The sequence below is a fragment of the Oncorhynchus nerka genome, linkage group LG24, assembly GCF_034236695.1.
Source record: "Oncorhynchus nerka isolate Pitt River linkage group LG24, Oner_Uvic_2.0, whole genome shotgun sequence".
Taxonomy (NCBI): domain Eukaryota; kingdom Metazoa; phylum Chordata; class Actinopteri; order Salmoniformes; family Salmonidae; genus Oncorhynchus; species Oncorhynchus nerka.
The window spans coordinates 78,676,339-78,702,943 of record NC_088419.1 but is presented as its reverse complement, the minus strand read 5'-3'; positions in this window follow the sequence as shown (position 1 = coordinate 78,702,943).

The window sequence follows — 26,605 nt, the reverse complement described above, 5'->3', positions numbered from 1 at the left end:
GGAAGGAGTGTATTATATGGTGTGTGTGTGTGTGTGTGTGTGTGTGTGTGTGTGTATATCAGTGTGTGTGTGTGTATATCAGTGTGTGTGTGTGTGTATCGTGTGTGTGTGTGTGTGTGAGACAGAAGACAGAGAGGTATTCATGTGGGGTGAAGTGAAGGGGGGAGGCATGTTACCCCTAAATCAATTCTTCACACACAGTCAGTCACATTTCATGGCCAAATTAAATTACAGAGCACATCTTGTTTTCACAGAGAAGAGTCAACACACCACACAAAGTGTAGACACACCACACAAAGCGTGGCTGCTCCAAACATGCTATAGAATGCTTCCTAAATGGCACCCTATTCTCTATATAGTTCACTACTTTTCACCATAGCCCTATGGGCCCTGGTCAAAAATAATGCACTAAATAGGGAATAAGGTGCCATTTTGGATGGAGACATTACAGTGGATGATTCTGGCTGGAGTATGTTTGGGTCGGTTCATAATATGTATGACAACAGATCATTGTAGTATACTGTTTGACTGCACTATAACAGAAGTATTCAGACCCCTTGACTTTTTCCACATTTGTTACGTTACAGCCTTATTCTAAAATGGATTAATGTCGCACCCTGACCATAGAGCTTTTTATTCTCTATGTTGGTTAGGTCGGGGTGTGACTAGGGTGGGTTATCTAGGTTATTATATACAGTGGGGCAAAAAAGTATTTAGTCAGCCACCAATTGTGCAAGTTCTCCCACTTAAAAAGATGAGAGAGGCCTGTAATTTTCATTATAGGTACACTTCAACTATGACAGACAAAATGAGAAAAAAAATCCAGAAAATCACATTGTAGGATTTTTTATGAATTTATTTGCAAATTATGGTGGAAAATAAGTATTTGGTCAATAACAAAAGTTTATCTCAATACTTTGTTATATACCCTTTGTTGGCAATGACAGAGGTCAGACGTTTTCTGTAAGCCTTCACAAGGTTTTCAAACACTGTTGCTGGTATTTTGGCCCATTCCTCCATGCAGATCTCCTCTAGAGCAGTGATGTTTTGGGGCTGTTGCTGGGCAACACAGACTTTCAACTCCCTCCAAAGATTTTCTATGGGGTTGAGATCTGGAGACTGGCTAGGCCACTCCAGGACCTTGAAATGCTTCTTACGAAGCCACTCCTTCGTTGCCCGGGCGGTGTGTTTGGGATCATTGTCATGCTGAAAGACCCAGCCACGTTTCATCTTCAATGCGCTTGCTGATGGAAGGAGGTTTTCACTCAAAATCTCACGAAACATGGCCCCATTCATTCTTTCCTTTACACGGATCAGTCGTCCTGGTCCCTTTGCAGAAAAACAGCCACAAAGCATGATGTTTCCACCCCCATGCTTCACAGTAGGTATGGTGTTCTTTGGATGCAACTCAGCATTCTTTGTCCTCCAAACACAACGAGTTGAGGTTTTACCAAAAAGTTATATTTTGGTTTCATCTGACCATATGACTTTCTCCCAATCTTCTTGTGGATCATCCAAATGCTCTCTATCAAACTTCAGACGGGCCTGGACATGTACTGGCACTGCAGGATTTGAGGCCCTGGCGGCGTAGTGTGTTACTGATGGTAGGCTTTGTTACTTTGGTCCCAGCTCTCTGCAGGTCATTCACTAGTTCCCCCTGTCTGGTTCTGGGATTTTTGCTCACCGTTCTTGTGATCATTTTGACCCCACGGGGTGAGATCTTGTGTGGAGCCCCAGTTCGAGAGAGATTATCAGTGGTCTTGTATGTCTCCCATTTCCTAATAATTGCTCCCACAGTTGATTTCTTCAAACCAAGCTGCTTACCTATTGCAGATTCAGTCTTCCCAGCCTGGTGCAGGTCTACAATTTTGTTTCTGGTGTCCTTTGACAGCTCTTTGGTCTTGGCCATAGTGGAGTTTGGAGTGTGACTGTTTGAGGTTGTGGACAGGTGTCTTTTATATTGATAACAAATTCAAACAGGTGCCATTAATACAGGTAACGAGTGGAGGACAGAGGAGCCTCTTAAAGAAGAAGTTACAGGTCTGTGAGAGCAAGAAATCTTGCTTGTTTGTAGGTGACCAAATACTTATTTTCCACCATAATTTGCAAATAAATTCATTAAAAAATCCTACAATGTGATTTTCTGGATTTATTTTCCTCATTTTGTCTGTCATAGTTGAAGTGTACCTATGATGAAAATTACAGGCCTCTCTCAACTTTTTAAGTGGGAGAACTTGCACAATTGGTGGCTGACTAAATACTTGTTTTGCCCCACTGTATCTATGTTGGTGTAACGGTTCTCTTGTGGTGAAGGAGAGTCGGACCAAAATGCAGCGTGTAGATTGCGATCCATGTTTATTAAACTGAAGTAACACGAATCTAAATACAAACACTACAAAACAATAAACGTAACGAAAACCGAAACAGCCTAAAACTGGTTCACATACACACAGAACAAGGACATCAAGACACTAAGGACAATCACCCACGAAACACTCAAAGAATATGGCTGCCTAAATATGGTTCCCAATCAGAGACAACGATACACACCTGCCTCTGATTGAGAACCACTCCAGACAGCCATAGACTTTGCTAGATAACCCCACTAAGCCACACACCCAACACCCCACAAAACCCCAAGACATAACACACCACAATAAACCCATGTCACACCCTGGCCTGACCAAATAAATGAAGACAAACACAATATATTACGACCAGGGCATGACAGAACCCACCCCCCTATGGTACGGACTCCCGAACGCACCTCAAAACAATAGGGAGGGTCCGGGTGGGCGTCTGTCCATGGTGGCGGCTCCGGCGCGGGACGTGGACCCCACTCAATCACTGTCTTAGTCCCTCCTCCTCGCGTCCTTGGATAGTCCACCCTCGCCGCCGACCATGGCCTAGTAGTCCTCACCCAGAACCCCACTGGACTGAGGAGCAGATCGGGACTAAGGGGCAGCTCGGGACTGAGGGGCAGCTCGGGACTGAGGGGCAGCTCGGGACTGAGGGGAAGCTCGGGACTGAGGGGAAGCTCGGGACTGAGGGGAAGCTCAGGAGTGAGAGGAAGCTCAGGCAGGTTGATGGATCTACCAGATCCTGGCTGGCTGGTGGTTTCGGCAGATCCTGGCTGACTGGCAGATCATGGCTGACTGGCGGATCCTGGCTGACTGATTAACACACTTCCGGCGCCGACAGAGATGGCCGCCTCGCTTCGCGTTCCTAGGAAACTATGCAGTTTTTTGTTTTTTTACGTGTTATTTCTTACATTAGTACCCCAGGTCATCTTAGGGTTCATTACATACAGTCGAGAAGAACTACTGAATATAAGATCAGCGTCAACTCACCATCAGTATGACCAAGAATATGTTTTCCGCGACGCGGATCCTGTGTTCTGCCTTACAAACAGGACAACGGAATGGATCGCATGCAGCGACCCAAGAAAACGACTCCGAAAAAGAGGGAAACGAGGCGGTCTTCTGGTCAGACTCCGAAAAAGGGCACATCGCGCACCACTCCCCAGCATTCTTCTTTCCAATGTCCAGTCTCTTGACAACAAGGTTGACGAAATCCGAGCAAGGTTGGCATTCCAGAGGGACATCAGAGACTGCAACGTTCTCTGCTTCACGGAAACATGGCTCACTGGAGAGACGCTATCCGATGCGGTGCAGCCAACGGGTTTCTCCACGCATCGCGCCGACAGAAACAAACATCTTTCTGGTAAGAAGAGTGGCGGGGGCGTATGCCTCATGACTAACGAGACATGGTGTGATGAAGGAAACATACAGGAACTCAAATCCTTCTGTTCACCTGATTTAGAATTCCTCACAATCAAATGTAGACCGCATTATCTTCCAAGAGAATTCTCTTCGATTATAATCACAGCCGTATATATCCCCCCCAAGCAGACACATCGATGGCTCTGAACAAACTTTATTTAACTCTTTGCAAACTGGAAACCATTTATCCGGAGGCTGCATTCATTGTAGCTGGGGATTTTAACAAAGCTAATCTGAAAACAAGACTCCCTAAATTTTATCAGCATATCGATTGCGCAACCAGGGGTGGTAAAACCTTGGATCATTGTTACTCTAACTTCCGCGACGCATATAAGGCCCTGCCCCGCCCCCTTTCGGAAAAGCTGACCACGACTCCATTTTGCTGATCCCTGCCTACAGGCAGAAACTAAAACAAGAGGCTCCCACGCTGAGGTCTGTCCAACGCTGGTCAGACCAAGCTGACTCCACACTCAAGACTGCTTCCATCACGTGGACTGGGACATGTTTCGTATTGCGTCAGATAAAAATATTGACGAATACGCTGATTCGGTGTGCGAGTTCATTAGAACGTGCGTCGAAGATGTCGTTCCCATAGCAACGATAAAAACATTCCCTAACCAGAAACCGTGGATTGATGGCAGCATTCGCGTGAAACTGAAAGCGCGAACCACTGCTTTTAATCAGGGCAAGGTGACCGGAAACATGACAGAATATAAACAATGCAGCTATTCCCTCCGCAAGGCTATTAAACAAGCTAAGCGTCAGTACAGAGACAAAGTGGAATCTCAATTCAATGGCTCAGACACAAGAGGCATGTGGCAGGGTCTACAGTCAATCACAGACTACAAGAAGAAACCCAGCCCAGTCACGGACCAGGATGTCTTGCTCCCAGGCAGACTAAATAACTTTTTTGCCCGCTTTGAGGACAATACAGTGCCACTGACACGGCCTGCAACGAAAACATGCGGTCTCTCCTTCACTGCAGTCTCTCCTTCACTGCAGCCGAGGTGAGTAAGACATTTAAACGTGTTAACCCTCGCAAGGCTGCAGGCCCAGACGGCATCCCCAGCCGCGCCCTCAGAGCATGCGCAGACCAGCTGGCCGGTGTGTTTACGGACATATTCAATCAATCCCTATACCAGTCTGCTGTTCCCACATGCTTCAAGAGGGCCACCATTGTTCCTGTTCCCAAGAAAGCTAAGGTAACTGAGCTAAACGACTACCGCCCCGTAGCACTCACTTCCGTCATCATGAAGTGCTTTGAGAGACTAGTCAAGGACCATATCACCTCCACCCTACCTGACACCCTAGACCCACTCCAATTTGCTTACCGCCCAAATAGGTCCACAGACGATGCAATCTCAACCACACTGCACACTGCCCTAACCTACCTGGACAAGAGGAATACCTATGTGAGAATGCTGTTCATCGACTACAGCTCGGCATTCAACACCATAGTACCCTCCAAGCTCGTCATCAAGCTCGAGACCCTGGGTCTCGACCCCGCCCTGTGCAACTGGGTACTGGACTTCCTGACGGGCCGCCCCCAGGTGGTGAGGGTAGGCAACAACATCTCCTCCCCGCTGATCCTCAACACGGGGCCCCACAAGGGTGCGTTCTGAGCCCTCTCCTGTACTCCCTGTTCACCCACGACTGCGTGGCCACGCACGCCTCCAACTCAATCATCAAGTTTGCGGACGACACAACAGTGGTAGGCTTGATTACCAACAACGACGAGACGGCCTACAGGGAGGAGGTGAGGGCCCTCGGAGTGTGGTGTCAGGAAAATAACCTCACACTCAACGTCAACAAAACTAAGGAGATGATTGTGGACTTCAGGAAACAGCAGAGGGAACACCCCCCTATCCACATCGATGGAACAGTAGTGGAGAGGGTAGCAAGTTTTAAGTTCCTCGGCATACACATCACAGACAAACTGAATTGGTCCACTCACACTGACAGCGTTGTGAAGAAGGCGCAGCAGCGCCTCTTCAACCTCAGGAGGCTGAAGAAATTCGGCTTGTCACCAAAAGCACTCACAAACTTCTACAGATGCACAATCGAGAGCATCCTGGCGGGCTGTATCACCGCCTGGTACGGCAACTGCTCCGCCCTCAACCGTAAGGCTCTCCAGAGGGTAGTGAGGTCTGCACAACGCATCACCGGGGCAAACTACCTGCCCTCCAGGACACCTACACCACCCGATGTTACAGGAAGGCCATAAAGATCATCAAGGACATCAACCACCCGAACCACTGCCTGTTCACCCCGCTATCATCCAGAAGGCGAGGTCAGTACAGGTGCATCAAAGCTGGGACCGAGAGACTGAAAAACAGCTTCTATCTCAAGGCCATCAGACTGTTAAACAGCCACCACTAACATTGAGTGGCTGCTGCCAACACACTGTCATTGACACTGACCCAACTCCAGCCACTTTAATAATGGGAATTGATGGGAAATGATGTAAATATATCACTAGCCACTTTAAACAATGCTACCTTATATAATGTTACTTACCCTACATTATTCATCTCATATGCATACGTATATACTGTACTCTACATCATCGACTGCATCCTTATGTAATACATGTATCACTAGCCACTTTAACTATGCCACTTTGTTTACTTTGTCTACATACTCATCTCATATGTATATACTGTACTCGATACCATCTACTGTATGCTGCTCTGTACCATCACTCATTCATATATCCTTATGTACATATTCTTTATCCCCTTACACTGTGTATAAGACAGTAGTTTTGGAATTGTTAGTTAGATTACTTGTTGGTTATCACTGCATTGTCGGAACTAGAAGCACAAGCATTTCGCTACACTCGCATTAACATCTGCTAACCATGTGTATGTGACAAATAACATTTGATTTGATTTGATTTGACTGGCGGATCCTGGCTGACTGGCGGATCTGGCAGATCCTGGCTGACTGGCGGATCCTGGCTGACTGGCGGATCCTGGCCGACTGGCGGTTCTGGCAGATCCCGGCTGACTGGCGGATCTGGAAGAGTCTGGTTGACTGGCGGATCTGGAAGAGTCTGGTTGACTGGCGGATCTGGAAGAGTCTGGTTGACTGGCGGATCTGGAAGAGTCTGGTTGACTGGCGGATCTGGAAGAGTCTGGTTGACTGGCGGATCTGGAAGAGTCTGGTTGACTGGCCGATCTGGAAGAGTCTGGTTGACTAGCAGATCTGGAAGAGTCTGGTTGACTGGCAGATCTGGAAGAGTCTGGCTGACTGGCAGATCTGGAAGAGTCTGGCTGACTGGCGGATCCTGGCAGACTGACGGATCTGGCTGCTCCATGCTGACTGGCGGCTCTGGCTGCTCCACACTGACTGGCGGCTCTGGCTGCTCCATATAGGCTGACAGCTCTGGCGGCTTCTTACAGACTGGCAGCTCTGGCGGCTCCGTGCAGACTGGCAGCTCCTTGCAGACTGGCAGCTCCGTGCAGACTGGCAGCTCCGTGCAGACTGGCAGCTCCTTGCAGACTGGCAGCTCCGTGCAGACTGACAGCTCCTTGCAGACTGACAGCTCTGGCTGCTCCATGCAGACTGACAGCTCTGGCTGCTTCATGCAGACTGACATCTCTGGCTGCTTCATGCAGACTGACATCTCTGGCTGCTCCATGCAAACTGACAGCTCTGGCTGCTCCATGCAGACTGGCAGCTCTGGCTGCGCTGAACAGGCAGGAGACTCCAGCAGCGCTGTAGAGGAGGAAGGCTCTAGCTGCGCTGAACAGGCGGGAGACTCCGGCTGCGCTGGAGATGAGGAAAGCTCTGACAGCGCTAGATAGGTGGGAGACTCCGGCAGCACTAGAGAGGCGAGGCGCACTGTAGGCCTGATGCGTGGTGCTGGCACTGGTGGTACTGGACCGAGGACACGCACAGGAAGCCTGGTGCGGGGAGCTGCTACCGGAGGGCTGGGGTGTGGAGGTGGTACTGGATAGACCGGACCGTGCAGGCGCACTGGAGCTCTTGAGCACCGAGCCTGCCCAACCTTTCCTGGTTGAATGCTCTCGGTCGCCCTGACAGTGCGGCGACCCCGGTAAGCACAAGGAGTTTGCGCAGGTCTCCTACCTGGCGTAGCCCTACTCCCTGTGAGCCCCACCCCAATAAATTTTTAGGGCTGACTCTCGGGCATCCTTGCCAACCGTGTTCCCTCATATCACCGGCTCCTCTCTCCGGCTGCCTCTGCTCTCCTCGCTGCCTCCACCTGTTCCCATGGAAGGCGATCCCTTCCCGCCAGGATCTCCTCCCATGTGTAGCAACCCTTGCCATCCAATATCGTCCCATGTCCAATCCTCATTGCGCCGCTGTTGCTGCCACTGTTGCTTCTCCTGTGGCTCCTGCCTGTTGACACGCTGCTTGGTCCTTTTGTGGTGGGCGATTCTGTAACGGTTCGCTTGTGGTGAAGGAGAGTCGGACCAAAATGCAGCGTGTAGATTGCGATCCATGTTTATTAAACTGAAGTAACACAAATCTAAATACAAACACTACAAAACAATAAACGTAACGAAAACCGAAACAGCCTAATACTGGTGCACATACACACAGAACAAGGACATCAAGACACTAAGGACAATCACCCACGAAACACTCAAAGAATATGGCTGCCTAAATATGGTTCCCAATCAGAGACAACGATACACACCTGCCTCTGATTGAGAACCACTCCAGACAGCCATAGACTTTGCTAGATAACCCCACTACGCCACACACCCAACACCCCACAAAACCCCAAGACACAACACACCACAATAAACCCATGTCACACCCTGGCCTGACCAAATAAATGAAGACAAACACAATATATTACGACCAGGGCGTGACTGTTGGCCTGGTATGGTTCCCAATCAGAGTTAGCTGTTTATCGTTGTCTCTGATTGGGGATCATATTTAGGCAGCCATTTCCCCATTGTGCTTTGTGGGATCTTGTCTATGTATAGTTGCTTGCGAGCACTACATTATCTTCACATTTCGTGCTCTATTGTTTTCTGTGAGTTTCATTTAAATAAACATGTGGAACTCTACGCACATTGCGCCTTGGTCCAATCCTTTCAAGAACGAACGTGACAATTAAATTGTTTTGTTTTTCTCATCAATCTGTGCTGGAATAATGCATTATGGCCTTTCTCTTGCATTTCAAAGATGGCACAATTATTTATTTTTTAAACAGTTGTTTTTTTCTTTGTATTTTCTTTTACCAGACCTAATGTGTTATATTCTCCTACATTCATGTCACATTTCCACAAACTTCAAAGTGTTTCCTTTCAAATGGTGTCAAAAAATATACCTATCCTTGCTTCAATGCCTGAGCTACAGGCAGTTAGATTTGGGTATGTAATTTTAGGGGGAAATTGAAAAAAAGGGTCCGATCTTTAAGAGTTTAACACGTCCGGCGCGAAGTACTACTTTTATACTACTTTGTCGGGAACAGGCCCAAATCTGTGAAGAAAAGACAGAGTAAAAGGGGGCGTAGGTCTGGCTACCTTCTGAGAATTCGTAGGGGAATGAGTAAACCACCACTACCATCCGTTATATTGGCCAACGTGCAATCATTGAAAAACAAAATGGATGGTGTACGATCAAGACTAACCTACCAACGGGACATTAAAAACTGTAACATCTTATGTTTCACAGAGTTGTGGCTGACCGACGACACTGATAATATAGAGCTGGTGGGACTTTCCATGCATCGGCAGGACAGAGGAGCTACGTCTGAAGATGGTGCTGGCTAAAGCTAAAACTGGCGAGTGTAGAGAGTATAGAGATATTGTTTTCCACGTCGGCACCAACGATGTTAGGATGAAACAGTCAGAGATCACCAAGCGCAACATAGCTTCTGCGTGCATATCAGCTACAAAGATGTGTCGGCATCGAGTAATTGTCTCTGGCCCCCTCCCAGTTAGGGGGAGTGATGAGCTCTACAGCAGAGTCTCACAACTCAATCGCTGGTTGAAAACTGTTTTCTGCCCCTCCCAAAAGATAGAATTTGTAGATAATTGGCCCTCTTTCTGGGACACCCACAAACAGGACCAAGCCTGACCTGCTGAGGAGTGACGGACTCCATCCTAGCTGGAGGGGTGCTCTCATCTTATCTACCAACATAGACAGGGCTCTAACTCCTCTAGCTCCACAATGAAATAGGGTGCAGGCCAGGCAGCAGGCTGTTAGCCAGCCTGCCAGCATAGTGGAGTCTGCCACTAGCACAGTCAGTGTAGTCAGCTCAGCTATCACCATTGAGACCGTGTCTGTGCCTCGACCTAGGTTGGGCAAAACTAAACATGGCGGTGTTCGCCTTAGCAATCTCACTAGGATAAAGACCACCTCCATTCCTGTCATTACTGAAAGAGATCATGATACCTCACATCTCAAAATAGGGCTACTTAATGTTAGATCCCTTACTTCAAAGGCAATTATAGTCAATTAACTAATCACTGATCATAATCTTGATGTGATTGGCCTGACTGAAACATGGCTTAAGCCTGATGAATTTACTGTTTTAAATGAGGCCTCACCTCCTGGCTACACTAGTGACCATATCCCCCGTGCATCCCGCAAAGGCGGAGGTGTTGCTAACATTTACGATAGCAAATTTCAATTTACAAAAAAAAAATGATGTTTTCGTCTTTTGAGCTTCTAGTCATGAAATCTATGCAGCCTACTCAATCACTTTTTATAGCTACTGTTTACAGGCCTCCTGGGCCATATACAGAGTTCCCTGAATTCCTATCGGACCTTGTAGTCATAGCAGATAATATTCTAATCTTTGGTGACTTTAATATTCACGTGGAAAAGTCCACAGACCCACTCCAAAAGGCTTTCGGAGCCATCATCGACTCAGTGGGTTTTGTCCAACATGTCTCTGGAACCACTCACTGTCACAGTCATACGCTGGACCTAGTTTTGTCCCATGGAATAAATGTTGTGGATCTTAATGTTTTTCCTCATAATCCTGGACTATCGGACCACCATTTTATTACGTTTGCAATTGCAACAAATCATCTGCTCAGACCCCAACCAAGGAACATCAAAAGTCGTGCTATAAATTCACAGACAACACAAAGATTCCTTGATGCCCTTCCAGACTCCCTCTGCCTACCCAAGGACGCCAGAGGACAAAAATCAGTTAACCACCTAACTGAGGATCTCAATTTAACCTTGCGCAATACCCTAGATGCAGTTGCACCCCTAAAAACTAAAAACAATTCTCATAAGAAACTAGCTCCCGGGTACACAGAAAATACCCGAGCTCTGAAGCAAGCTTCCAGAAAATTGGAACGGAAATGGCGCCACACCAAACTGGAAGTCTTCCGACTAGCTTGGAAGGACGGTACCGTGCAGTACCGAAGAGCCCTTACTGCTGCTCGATCATCCTATTTTTCTAACTTAATTGAGGAAAATAAGAACAATCCGAAATTCCTTTTTGATACTGTCGCAAAGCTAACTAAAAAGCAGCATTCCCCAAGAGAGGATGACTTTCACTTTAGCAGAGATAAATTCATGAACTTCTTTGAGGAAAAGATTATGATTATTAGAAAGCAAATTACGGACTCCTCTTTAAACCTGCGTATTCCTCCAAACCTCAGTTGTCCTGAGTCTGCACAACTCTGCCAGGACCTAGGATCAAGAGAGACGCTCAAGTGTTTTAGTACTATATCTCTTGACACAATGATGAAAATAATCATGGCCTCTAAACCTTCAAGCTGCATACTGGACCCTATTCCAACTAAACTACTGAAAGAGCTGCTTCCTGTGCTTGGCCCTCCTATGTTGAACATAATAAACGGCTCTCTATCCACTGGATGTGTACCAAACTCACTAAAAGTGGCAGTAATAAAGCCTCTCTTGAAAAAACCAAACCTTGACCCAGAAAATATAAAAAACTATCGGCCTATATCGAATCTTCCATTCCTCTCAAAAATTTTAGAGAAGGCTGTTGCGCAGCATCTCACTGCCTTCCTGAAGACAAACAATGTATACAAAATGCTTCAGTCTGGTTTTAGACCCCATCATAGCACTGAGACGGCACTTGTGAAGGTGGTAAATTACCTTTTAATGGCATCGGACCGAGGCTCTGCATCTGTCCTCGTGCTCCTAGACCTTAGTGCTGCTTTTGATACCATCAATCACCACATTCTTTTGGAGAGATTGGAAACCCAAATTGGTCTACACGGACATGTTCTGGCCTGGTTTAGATCCTATCTGTCGGAAAGATATCAGTTTGTCTCTGTGAATGGTTTGTCCTCTGACAAATCAACTGTAAATTTCGGTGTTCCTCAAGGTTCCGTTTTAGGACCACTATTGTTTTCACTATATATTTTACCTCTTGGGGATGTTATTCGAAAACATAATGTAAACTTTCACTGCTATGCGGATGACACACAGCTGTACATTTCAATGAAACATGGTGAAGCCCCAAAATTGCCCTCGCTAGAAGCATGTGTTTCAGACATAAGGAAGTGGATGGCTGCAAACTTTCTACTATTAAACTCGGACAAAACAGAGATGCTTGTTCTAGGTCCCAAGAAACAAAGAGATCTTCTGTTGAATCTGACAATTAATCTTAATGGTTGTACAGTCGTCTCAAATAAAACTGTGAAGGACCTCGGCGTTACTCTGGACCCTGATCTCTCTTTTGAAGAACATATCAAGACCATTTCGAGGACAGCTTTTTTCCATCTACGTAACTGCAAAAATCAGAAACTTTCTGTCCAAAAATGATGCAGAAAAATTAATCCATGCTTTTGTCACTTCTAGGTTAGACTACTGCAATGCTCTATTTTCCGGCTACCCGGATAAAGCACTAAATAAACTTCAGTTAGTGCTAAATACGGCTGCTAGAATCCTGACTAGAACCAAAAAATTTGATCATATTACTCTCTAATCTGGCTTCCTGTCAAAGCAAGGGCTGATTTCAAGGTTTTACTGCTAACCTACAAAGCATTACATGGGCTTGCTCCTACCTATCTCTCTGATTTGGTCCTGCCGTACATACCTACACGTACGCTACGGTCACAAGATGCAGGCCTCCTAATTGTCCCTAGAATTTCTAAGCAAACAGCTGGAGGCAGGGCTTTCTCCTATAGAGCTCCATTTTTATGGAACGGTCTGCCTACCCATGTCAGAGACGCAAACTCAGTCTCAACCTTTAAGTCTTTACTGAAGACTCATCTCTTCAGTGGGTAATATGATTGAGTGTAGTCTGGCCCAGGAGTGGGAAGGTGAACGGAAAGGCCCTGGAGCAACGAACCGCCCTTGCTGTCTCTGCCTGGCCGGTTCCCCTCTTTCCACTGGGATTCTCTGCCTCTAACCCTATTACAGGGGCTGTCACTGGCTTTACTGGGGCTCTCTCATGCCGTCCCTGGAGGGGGTGCGTCACCTGAGTGGGTTGATTCACTGTTGTGGTCATCCTGTCTGGGTTGGCGCACCCCCCTTGGGTTGTGCCGTGGCGGAGATCTTTGTGGGCTATACTCAGCCTTGTCTCAGGATGGTAAGTTGATGGTTGAAGATATCCCTCTAGTGGTGTGGGGGCTGTGCTTTGGCAAAGTGGGTGGGGTTATATCCTTCCTGTTTGGCCCTGTCCGGGGGTGTCCTCGGATGGGGCCACAGTGTCTCCTGACCCCTCCTGTCTCAGCCTCCAGTATTTATGCTGCAGTAGTTTATGTGTCGGGGGGCTGGGGTCAGTTTGTTATATCTGGAGTACTTCTCCTGTCCTATTCGGTGTCCTGTGTGAATCTAAGTGTGCGTTCTCTAATTCTCTCCTTCTCTCTTTCTCTCTCTCGGAGGACCTGAGCCCTAGGACTATGCCCCAGGACTACCTGACATGATGACTCCTTGCTGTCCCCAGTCCACCTGGCCATGCTGCTGTTCCTGTTTCAACTGACCTGAGCCCTAGGACCATGCCCCAGGACTACCTGACATGATGACTCCTTGCTGTCCCCAGTCCACCTGGCCATGCTGCTGCTCCAGTTTCAACTGTTCTGCCTTATTATTATTCGACCATGCTGGTCATTTATGAACATTTGAACATCTTGGCCATGTTCTGTTATAATCTCCACCCTGCACAGCCAGAAGAGGACTGGCCACCCCACATAGCCTGGTTCCTCTCTAGGTTTCTTCCTAGGTTTTGGCCTTTCTAGGGAGTTTTTCCTAGCCACCGTGCTTCTACACCTGCATTGCTTGCTGTTTGGGGTTTTAGGCTGGGTTTCTGTACAGCACTTTGAGATATCAGCTGAAGTACGAAGGGCTATATAAATAAATTTGATTTGATTTGATTTGATAATCCTATCCTCCTGATTGCCTGCTTACAAGCAAAAACTAAAGCAGGAAGTGCCAGTGACTCGCTCAATATGGAAGTGGTCAGATGACGCGGATGCTACTCTAAAGGACTGTTTTGCAGCACAGACTGGAATATGTTCCGGGATTCATCCAATGGCATTGAGGAGTATACCACCTCAGTCATCATCAATAAGTGCATCGATGACGTCGTCTTCAGTGACCGTATATACATATATATATTTTTTTTCCCACCTTTATTTAGCCAGGTAGGCAAGTTCTCATTTAAAACTGCGACCTGGCCAAGAATAAAGCAAAGCAGTTCGACACATACAACAACACAGAGTTACACATGGAATAAACAAAACATACAGTCAATAATACAGTTGAAGAAAATCTATATACAGTGTGTGCAAATGAGGTAAGAAAAGGGAGTTAAGGCAATAAATAGACCATGGTGGTGAAGTAATTACAATTGACCAATTAGACACTAGAGTGATTGATGTGCAGAAGATGAATGTGCAAGTAGAGATACAGGGGTGCAAAGGAGCAAGATTGTCAGGCATGTGCGTACATGTGCTGAAGTCAGGTGCAGGAGAGCAGAGAATTGTGAACAGGCGCACACTTTATTTCGGCAGGAGAGATATACAGATGGATGAAACTGCTCCAAAAAACCTCCAGCCAACAAGGCAAAGTGTATAATGTGCAAAACAGTCACAACACATCAAATGTATACAAAACAGGTTTGGTGAAATAACACGGGAAAAACGCACACAAACCTAGTGCGTTCAAAAATACGTAACACACAAACAATCTTCCACAAAGACATGAGGGGGAACAGAGGAATACATACATGTGGTGTAATTGGGGAATGAAAACCAGGTGTGCAAGGAACAAGACAAAAAAATGGATACATGAAAAATGGAGAGGCTAGAAAGCCGGTGACGTCGACCGCTGAACGCCGCCCGAACAAGGAGAGGAGCCGACTTCGGCGGAAGTCGTAACAAAGATAAATAAATAAATATAGTATGTGTAACGGCGTTCTTCGTTTGTCGAAAGAGAGGACCGAAATGCAGCGTGGTGGTTACTCATGTCTTTAATGAATGAAATGACGATACATGAAATAACTGAATAAACAAAACAACAAACGGAACGTGAAACTTATTACAGCCTATTTTTTTTTTTTTATAAAAATAATTTATTATCTTCAATACCATTCATTCTTTACAACTCATAATTTACATACATACACAAATAATGGTATTTTAAATAAACTAATTAAACTAAAACATAAACCACAAACAAAACCTCAGGGGAGCATCTTCCCTCCCCGTTACCCTACAAAATACCTCTCCCTATCTCCCCGTCCCTAATCTATCCTCTTACAAATCTAAATGACACCCAGCCCTAAACCCCCCTTCCACCTCTCCCGAGCAGCATGCTGCCCCCACTTCCTCTCCTCCCTCTTCATCCTCCCCTCAAATCTCCTTCCACCCTCCTCACTATCCCTTCCACCCCCAATCTTTCCCTGTCTTCACCATGTTCTGCCTTGCTTCCCACAGCCCCGTTTAAAGAGACTCATGAGAAGCCAGAGCAGAAACCTGTCCCTATCCGTCCCTCTCGCTCTCCCTACACCCCTCTCTAACCTGGCCCACGTCAATACAAAATCCCCCTTTACCAAACCTAACAACACCCGTGCCCTAGCCCATACTACTCCGGCAAAGGCACAGTCCCAAAAGACATGGCGCACAGTCTCCTCCCTGCCACAAGAGGATCTTAGACAGGTGGGGGATTGCACCAAATTATACCGGTATAAGATGGAACGTACCGGCAAACACTTATGAAGGCTCAACCAATTCAGGTCCTTGAGCCTGTTATCCAGACCCCGCGCCTGCACTCCCTCCCAGACCACTTCCGAGATGCCCACTACAGGCGCCGGACTCCCTGCCTTTCTGACCTCCTCGTACAGGTGCCTGTGATCTAAACCTACTCGGGCAACTTCAACCTCAGGGTGCGCACGCAGCCACTTGGCCGCATGACCAAAGTGCCACGGCAGCTGTTCCGCCCGAGGACCCGTGTTAGACCACACCATTATGCTTCTCGCCTGATACGAGAAAAACACCCGCAGGAGGTAACCGGACGGGTGTATCACTGGCTGAGCAAGCTCCGTTAACAAGAAGGAAACAAAAATTGAGTCCAGCTTGAGGGGAAATGTGGTACCCCCTACCTCCCTCCCCGATGGGACAGATCATGCGTGCCCTGGCGACCCACTCGCACCTGCCACTCCACATAAACTGAAACACAAGCCTCACTAGAGGCCTCCTCAGACAAGCCGGCAATGGGTAGATGTATGCCAAATACAAAAGAGACGGCAACACATCCACCTTTAGGACCAGGACTTTGCCCATAAAAGACAAATACCTAGCTTTCCACATTGCTAGCTTCCTCTGTACCACTGCGATACGCATGTTCCAGTTTAGCGTCGCTGAGCCGGAGGTCTCAAAATGGACCCCGAGAATCCTCAGGGCCCCCTCACAGAGAGATAACCCCCCAGGCACATCCGTTCTACCGCGCCATCTTCCGAAAAACTTGACTGAAGACTTTGCATGGTTCAGAACTGCTCCCGACGCTCGGGTGAAATCCCCAAAGATGGCAAGGGACCTTGTCAGGCACGAGTCCTTGCACAACAGCAAGGAAGTGTCGTCGGCGTACTGCGTCATCTTAACACGCAGCCCACCACTTCCAGGGATCAGCAAACCTTCCACCCCTGTGTCTGCCCTAATGGCAGCCCCCAGAGGCTCCATGTACAGAACGAAGAGGAGAGCCGAGAGTGGGCACCCCTGCCTGACCCCAGACGAGAGGTCAAAAACATCACCCAAGTGACTATTTACACTAACTCGGCACCCCGCTCCGACATATAATGTACGAATCCATCCTATAAACTTCTCCCCAAATCCTAATCGACCTAACACTCTGAATAAAAAGGATCTATTCACGCGATCGAAGGCTTTCGCCTGATCTAGCGCTGCTACCATTAAAGGCAGACCTCTATCTTCAACCCAAGCGATGGAGTCCCTGATTAACTGTAGGTTCCATCGAATAGAGCGGCCCTCTACCCCGCACGTCTGATCCTCATGAACGACGTAGGGAAGGGCTGTGCTTGCAACCGGTCTGCTAAAACCTTTGCAAGTAGCTTGTAATCTACACACAGCATGGTCAACGGCCGCCAGTTGCCAAGGTCTGTTACTTCCCCCTTCTTATATAAAAGTGACAGCACACCAACAGCCATTGATCCCCCGGGACCCCGTCTCAAGGATGGCCTTCAAGACTTCGAGGACCACTGGTCCAAGTATACCCCAAAACTTGAGATAAAACTCAGCCGGCAGCCCATCTATCCCAGGCACCTTCCCTTTTCCCATCCTCCTAAGAGCGCTCTCAACCTCTTCTAGTGAGATCTGGGCCTCCATCACTTCTCTAATGTCCTCCGGCAACCGCCTGGACAAGTGTTCTAAAAACACATTTCCCTGCTCTACATCTATTTCCCTTTCCTTAAATAAACCTTGGAAATGATCAGTTGTCACCCTGACCATATCCTCTGGTTCTCTAACTATACTACCATTTTCTTCCCTAACACCATGCATTACCTTCCTACTCTGTCTTGCCCTAACCAACTTAAAGAACATAGCAGAACAAGTCTCATTATGTTCTAGAAAGCCACTATGCGCTCGCTCAAGGAAAGCTCGAGCCTTCCGCTCCTGCAACTCCCTGAGCTGCGCCTTTAGGGTTGCGGATCTCTCCCAGTCAAACGACCCGCCGAGGTTGCCTGCCTCGTATTCGAGTTCAATTAACCTCTGGATACGATCCACCTCCCTCCTCTCCTCCCTTTTTTCCTCTTGCAATACCCTATTATAAAAGCCCTAATCCTCACCTTAACTAATTCCCACCACTCTAACACCCCCTCGCACATGGACCGGAGGCCCTCAAGCCTCCAAAAGAAACCATAAAACCCGTCAACAAAAGCCTGCTCCTCCAGCACATCCCGATCTAGCTTCCAGTACCCTCTACCAAAGAGGCAGACTGGCGACCCCACCTGCAGGAGCACCCCGTCGTGATCCGAAAAGAAAACAGGCAACAGCCGCCCAGACAACTTACCCAAAGACCTGGGTACAAAAATATAGTCGAGCCTCCGCTCAACCCCCTGGAGTTACGCCATGTAGGACCGTCCATTTTCGGAGTAGTGTGCAGACCACCATCTACCAGACCATGGCAAGCCATTAGCCTGGCAATGGCGCCCGCACTGCTATCCCCCTCTTCCTAAATCTGTATTAAAATCCCCCCTATCACTAATTTCCTATTTGTGACACACAGGGGCGTCAGACAGTCCACCATCTCCCTTCTGTCTGCCACCACCTGTGGCCCATACACCACCACTAATCTAAATTTACAATCCCTTATCGTGACATCCACCCCTATAACCCTCCCCTGCATTACCACGAAAGAATCCTCCACTTTTACCTCCCTGTGCCCACACAAAATCCCTACCCCGATGAGTGCACCCCCAACACCCCAAACCGACTCCCCCTTGTCCCACTCCCTCTTAAACCTAATAACATCCCCTCCATCCCTCAGGTGAACCTCCTGTAAAAAACAAAAATCAAACCCCACACCCTCCAAATAACTAAAACCGCCCTCCTCTTAACAAAATCCCTTAAACCCCTTACATTTAAACTAACAAAAGTAAAATTAGACTCCATGAAAAATAAATACATGTAATACACTCAAATTCTAAACCCAGACAGAAAAAAACATAAAACAGGAGACTCACCCGATGCTCCCCTGCTCCATATCTACCGGTGAGAACACCATCCGTAATCCCGACATCCCCCTCTTCCTCCATCACACCCTCCCAGGATGCAGGAATAGTGTTTGGCTCCGGAGTGCCCTGCACCCTGGGTCTACCCCACAATCCTCCCCCTCCCCAGTGTTGCAGCTGGTTTGGAAAAAAATTGGGAGGCTGAGTCCCCAAACAAAAAACTCCCCACCTCCTCTTGTACCCAGTCCTGAGTCTTGTTATGTGTGTCCCCACCCAACAGAAGTTGAGGGCCTGGGGAAACCAGCAGCAACCCAGAGGTTTCTCCCCCCCCATCACTCTCTTGGCCATCCCTTCCCCCTCACTGTCGGCCAATCGCCCCCTCCTCTTCATACTCTTCTTTGGTGATGGCGGCAGTGAAGAGATACCACCCTCCCCCTGCCAGCTCCTCCACCATACCCCTCATCTCTTCCACCATGGCACTTTCCCCCCAGTCCACTTTCTCTTCCACCGTCTCCTTCTCCACCACTCCTCCCTCGCTTTCTTCTCTCTCATGCTCCTCCACTCGGTTGCCTTCTTCCGCCGCTTTTTCTGGTTCTCCTACTCCCGTGCCTTCCGTTTCCTTCTCTCTTCCATCCGCCGCTTCTGGCTCCTCCTCCTTCCTTGTGGCCTTCCCCTCTGGACCTGATCTCTGGTCATGAGGCGTGCTTCCTTCCCCTCCTCTTCTTCCCCCATCCCCCCGCTCCTGCTCCCCCCAGCAGCAGACGCATATGACCTCTGACGGGCCGGGCACCCCCTCCACAGGTGTGCTGACGAGCCACACCCATGGCACGTCTTAGGCTTGTCACAATCCTCGCCTCGTGATCCTCAGATGCACAAAATCTGCATTTTCTTGCACTGCATGAGGCGAATATGTGACCATAGGCCATACAGCGTCTGCAAAATGGGGGCTGACGTGCATAATACAACGTCCCCCTGTCAGCCCCTAGGGAGAACATAGCAGGAGGATGGAGGTAGCCACCATGTCCTCTTGGGTCCTCTCTGAGGAGGGCCTGGAAGCCTCTCCTCCCATTCCAAAACCCAAGGGAGTCTTTGAGGTGCCTTGCTGAGGAGACGTTATCCATGTATCTCCCCAGAAAAGCCCTCACCTCTTCGTCCTTAACGTAAGGGTTGTAAATGTTCACAGTTACAACCCTAAAGTTATTCTTCGCCAGGCTTGTTATTTCGTAGTGGCACATCGGCCTCTCACCTCCCACTGCTCTTGCCCTTCTCAGGATATCATCGTGTTTTTCCTCTGTATATAGTGCAACGTCGTATGCTCCCTCCAACGAGTTGCCTTGGAAACAAAACACGTCCTTCACCGTCAGCTTTAGAATCCCCATCAATATTATCCTTCCAAAGGATTCCCGTCCTAAAGGCTCAAACTCCTTTTCCTTCCAAGCAAACCGAATCGTGTTGGCCAGCCCAATCCCAGGGACCGACCGTGTTGATGTATTTAGCACCATCTCCGCAAGGAGAATGGCGCTCGTTCTCTTCTCTTCCAAAACAATTGAAAAGAAAAAACCAAGTGACTGAGCCTATCTGGTGAACACTACACAGAGACAGGAACAATCACCCACGAAATACAAAGTGAACTCAGGCTACCTAAATACGGTTCCCAATCCGAGACAACGAGAATCACCTGACTCTGATTGAGAACTGCCTCAGGCAGCCAAGCCTAACTAGACACACCCCTAATCATTCACAATCCCAATGCTATAAAACCCCAATACGAACACAACACATAACCCATGTCACACCCTGGCCTGACCAAAATATATAACGAAAAACACAAAACATATTGACCAAGGCGTGACAGAACCCCCCCCCCCCTAAGGTGCGGACTCCCGGACGCACCTCAAAACCATAGGGAGGGTCCGGGTGGACGTCTGTCCATGGTGGCGGCTCCGGCTCGGGACGTGGACCCCACTCCATAAATGTAATAGTTCCTCCCCTTCGCGTCCTGGGATAATCCACCCTCGCCGCCGACCATGGCCTAATAGTCCTCACCCAGATCCCCACTGGACTGAGGGGCAGCTCGGGACTGAGGGGCAGCTCGGGACTGAGGGGCAGCTCGGGACAGAGGGGCAGCTCGGGACAGAGGGGCAGCTCGGGACAGAAGCAGCCCGGGACTGAGGGGCAGCCCGGGACTGAGGGGAAGCCCAGTACTGAGAGGAAGCCCAGTACTGAGAGGAAGCCCAGTACTGAGAGGAAGCCCAGTACTGAGAGGAAGCTCAGGTAGGTAGTAGGCTCCGGTAGATCCTGGCTGGCTGGCGGATCTGGAAGATTCAGGTTGACTAGCAGATCTGGAAGATTCTGGTTGACTGGCAGATCTGGAAGATTCTGGTTGACTGGCAGATCTGGAAGAGACTGGTTGACTGGCAGATCTGGAAGAGACTGGTTGACTGGCAGATCTGGAAGAGACTGGTTGACTGGCAGATCTGGAAGAATCTGGTTGACTAGCAGATCTAGAAGATCATGGCTGACTGTCTGATCTGGAAGAATCTGGTTGACTGGCGGATCTAGCTGCTCTATGCAGACTGACAGCTCTGACTGCTCCATGCAGGCTGACAGCTCCTTGCAGACTGGCAGCTCCTTGCAGACTGGCAGCTCTTTGCAGACTGACAGCTCTCTGCAGACTGGCAGCTCTTTGCAGACTGACAGCTCTGGCTGCTTCATGTAGACTGACAGCTCTGACTGCTCCATGCAGGCTGACAGCACCCTGCAGACTGTCAGCTCCTTGCAGACTGACAGCTTCTTGCAGACTGACAGCTCCTTGCAGACTGACAGCTCCCTGCAGACTGGCAGCTCTTTGCAGACTGACAGCTCCCTGCAGACTGACAGCTCTTTGCAGACTGACAGCTCCTTGCAGACTGACAGCTCCCTGCAGACTGGCAGCTCTTTGCAGACTGACAGCTCCCTGCAGACTGACAGCTCTTTGCAGACTGGCAGCTTCTTGCAGACTGACTGCTCCATGCAGGCTGACAGCACCCTGCAGACTGGCAGCTCTTTGCAGACTGACAGCACCTCTGGCGGATCCTGGCTGACTGGCACTTCTGGCGGATCCTGGCTGACTGGCACTTCTGGCGGATCCTGGCTGACTGGCACTTCTGGCGGATCCTGGCAGACTGGCACTTCTGGCGGATCCTGGCAGACTGGCACTTCTGGCAGACTGGCGACGCTGGGCAGACTGGCGGCGCTGGGCAGACTGGCGGCGCTGGGCAGACTGGTGGCGCTGGGCAGACTGGCGACGCTGGGCAGACTGGCGACGCTGGGCAGACTGGCGACGCCGGGCAGACTGGCGGCGCTGGGCAGACTGGAGACTCCGGCACTGGCGGCGCTGGGCAGACTGGCGGCACTGGCGGTGCTGAGCAGGCGAGAGATCCGGCAGCGCAGGAGAGGAGAAAAGCGCTAGCTGCGCTGAACAGGCGAGGCGCACTGAAGGCCTGGTGCGTGGTGCTGGAACTGGTGCTACAGGATCGAGGACACGCACAGGAAGCCTGGTGCGGGGAGCTGCCACCGGAGGACTGGAGTGTGGAGATGGCACAGGATGGGCTAGACCGTGAAGGCGTACTGGAGATCTTGAGAGCCGTGTTGGCACAGGACGTGCATGGCTAGGGATGTGCACAGGAGGCCTGGTGCGTGAGGCTGGCACCAACTTCACCAGCCGACTAACACGCACCTCAGGTTGAGTATAGAGCGCTAACTCAGGTGCTATCAAATCCCCGACACGATCCGTCGGACGAATATCGTATCTATAGCACCAAGCTAGCAACTCCCTCATTACTCTTCACTCCACTTTCCCCATTAACTCCTTCACAGTCTCTGCTTCGCTCACCTCTAACACCGGCTCTGGTCTCCTCCTTGGCTCCTCACGATAAACAAGGAGAGTTGGCTCAGGTCTATCTCCTGACTCAGCCACTCTCCCTCTGAGCCCCCACCCAATACATTTTTTGGGGTGACTTTCGGGTTTCGCTCTGCGCCGCCGTGTCTGTTTCTCTAACTCCATTCGCCTATAGCCCTCTTCGCACTGCTCTAGCGAATCCCAGGCGGGCTCCGGCTCTCTCTCTGGGTCGGCCGCCCACCTGTCTATTTCTTCCCACGTCGTATACTCCATGCTTCTGCTGTCCATAACGTCCTCATAACAGCGTCTCTCAGCTCTCGTAAGTACCTCCTTTCGCTCCTGTTGTCGCTGCCTGTAACCACGCCACTCGGTCCGTGTGTGGTGGGTGATTCTGTAACGGCGTTCTTCGTTTGTCGAAAGAGAGGACCGAAATGCAGCGTGGTGGTTACTCATGTCTTTAATGAATGAAATGACGATACATGAAATAACTGAATAAACAAAACAACAAACGGAACGTGAAACTTATTACAGCCTATCTGGTGATACTACACAGAGACAGGAACAATCACCCACGAAATACAAAGTGAACTCAGGCTACCTAAATACGGTTCCCAATCCGAGACAACGAGAATCATCTGACTCTGATTGAGAACCGCCTCAGGCAGCCAAGCCTAACTAGACACACCCCTAATCATTCACAATCCCAATGCTATAAAACCCCAATACGAACACAACACATAACCCATGTCACACCCTGGCCTGACCAAAATATATAACGAAAAACACAAAACATATTGACCAAGGCGTGACAGTATGGGGATGAGGTAGTTGGATGGGCTATTTACAGATGGGCTTTGTACAGGTGCAGTGATCTGTGAGCTGCTTAGACAGCTGGTGCTTAAAGCTAGTGAGGGAGATATGTCTCCAGCTTCAGTGATTTTTGCAATTCATTCCAGTCATTGGCAGCAGAGAACTGGACGGAAAGGCGGCCAAATCTGTAATTGGCTTTGGAGGTGACCAGTGAAATATACCTGCTGGAGCGCGTGCTACGGGTGGGTGCAGCTATGGCGACCAGTGAGCTGAGATAAGGCGGGGCCTTACCTATCAGAGACTTGTAGATGACCTGAAGCCAGTGGGATTGGCGACGAGTATGAAGCGAGGGCCAGTCAACGAGAGTGTACAGGTCGCAGTGGTTGGTAGTATATGGGGCTTTGGTGACAAAACGGATGGCACTGTGACAGACTGCATCCAATTTGTTGAGTAGGGTGTTGGGGGCTATTTTGTAAATGACATCGCCGAAGTCGAGGATCGGTAGGATGGTCAGTTTTACGAGGGTATGTTTGGCAGCATGAGTGAAGGATGCTTTGTTGCAAAATAGGAAGCCGATTCTAGATTTAATTTTGGATTGGAGATGCTTAATGTGAGTCTGGGAGGAGAGTTTACAGTCTAACCAGACACCTAGGTATTTGTAGTTGTCCACAAGTCAGAACCGTCCAGAGTAGTGATGCTGGGCAGGGCGGGCAGGTGTGGGCATCGATCGGTTGAAGAGCATGCATTTAGTTTTACTTGCATTTAAGAGCAGTTGGAGGCCGCGGAAGGAGAGTTGTATGGCATTGAAGCTCAGCAGGCCCTCCGATTTGACACACTGAACTCTGTCTGAGAAGTAGTTGGTGAACCAGGCGAGGCAGTCATTTTGACAAACCAAGGCTGTTTAGTCTGCCGATAAGAATGTGGTGATTGACAGAGTTGAAAGCCTTGGCTAGGTCGATGAATAGGGCTGCACAGAAATGTCTCTTATCGATGGCAGTTATGATATCGTTTAGGACCTTGAGCGTGGCTGAGGTGCACCCATGACCAGCTCGGAAACCAGATTGCGTAGCGGAGAAGGTACGGTGGGATTCGAATATCCCAACCAGAAGCCATGGAATAACAGGCAACATCCACATCAAGCTAAAGGCTAGAGCTGCCACTTTCAAGGAGTGGGACACTAATCGGGACTCTTAAAAGAAATCCTGCTTTGCCCTCAGACTAACCATCATACAGGCAAAGCGTCAATATAGGATTAAGATTGCATCCTACTACACTGGCTCTGACGCTCGTCGGGTGTGGCAGGGCTTGAAAACTATTATGGGCTATTAAGGGAAACCCAGTCGTGAGCTACCCAGTGACGTGAGCCTACCAGATGAGCTAAATGCCTTTTGTCCTCGCTTCGAGGTAAGCAACACCGAAGCATGCATGAGAGCACCAGCTGTTCCGGACGACAATGTGATAACGCTCTCGATAGCTGATGTGAGCAAGACCGTTATCACAAAGCCAGGGGGCCAGATGGATTACCAGGACGTGTACTCAAAGCATGCGCGGACCAACTGGCAAGTGTCTTCACTGACATTTTCAACATCTCCCTGACCGAGTCTGTAATACCATAATGTTTCAAGCAGACCACCATAGTCCCGGGTGACCAAGGAAGCGAAGGTAACCTGTCTAAATGATTACCGCCCAGTAGCACTCACGTCGGTAGCCATCAAGTGCTTTGAAAGGCTGGTCATGGCTCACATCATCATCCTGGATACCCTAGACCCACTCCAATTTGCCTACTGCCCCAACAGATCCACAGATGACACAATCTCAATCGCACTCCATACTGCTCTTTCCCATCTGGACAAAAGGAACACCTATGTGAGAATGCTGTTCATTAACTATAGCTCAGCGTTCAACACCATATTGCCCACAAATCTCGTCACTAAGCTAAGAACCATGGGACTAAACATCTCCCTCTGCAACTGGATGCTGGACTTCATGACAGGCTGCCCCCAGGTGGTAAGGGTAGGCAACAACACGTCTCTAGCGCTGATCCTCAACACTGGGGTCACCCAGGGGTGTGTGCTTAGTCCCCTCCTGTACTCCCTGTTCACCCACGACTGGCCAAACACTAACATTGTGCTGGCCAAACACTAACATTGTGCTGCCATCCTGTTAGAAGGTAACAGATTATTTTATTACAATGGTTAAATTGAATTTTCATTGTGTTCAATGGTGTTATTTGCCCCCTAGTGGAGCTTTCTGGTACTTAGAAAGACTACGCAAACAGGAAGTAGAGAATTTGTTCTGCACGCATAGAAGCAGCTACAAACAACGCTACGGTGCAGGTCTTTCAATGTAGTTATTTCTCGTCACGCTTCAGCCTTGGAAAATATTTGTTTGCAAGTTCGATTCAAGCATTTAGCTAATGATGATAATCTTGTTATTGATAGAGTTGCTTACATATCAATGTTGGTTGGTTGCATTTACTCACAAATTGCAATGCCTTTCATGTATGTCGTTAGCTGTATTACTTTGCTCGTGCGTCATGCAAACGAATTGTAAAATATACAATACTGTAGTTTTGTTACTGTTTCTAGTGTAATATGCTTTGTTATTCTACATAGATGGTTGTACATTATTAGAGTAATGAAAGGAGTTATCCAATTACCATATGAGTAACAATTAGCTATATAGTTTGGTATCAAGCCAGATGCATGGTACCTTAGCATGCATTTTGTATTTATGCAACTTCAAATGTATAATGTACAGCTACAGTATGTCGGTGTGAATTGAATACTAAAGTATATGCTTTTCTGTATTTTGCAGTTTCACAACATAAACCTTCTCAACATATTCATTCAAGAAAAGTCACGCCTTGGGAGTTTTATTGAAGACTTAGTTGTTAGCTATCTGTCTAGTTTTGCATGGGAACGCAACTCAAGGGCAGTATAAACATTAACATCGACGAGGCTGTAGTGGAGCGGTTCGAGTGTTTCAAGTTCCTTGGAGTCCACATCACCAACAAACTGTAATGAT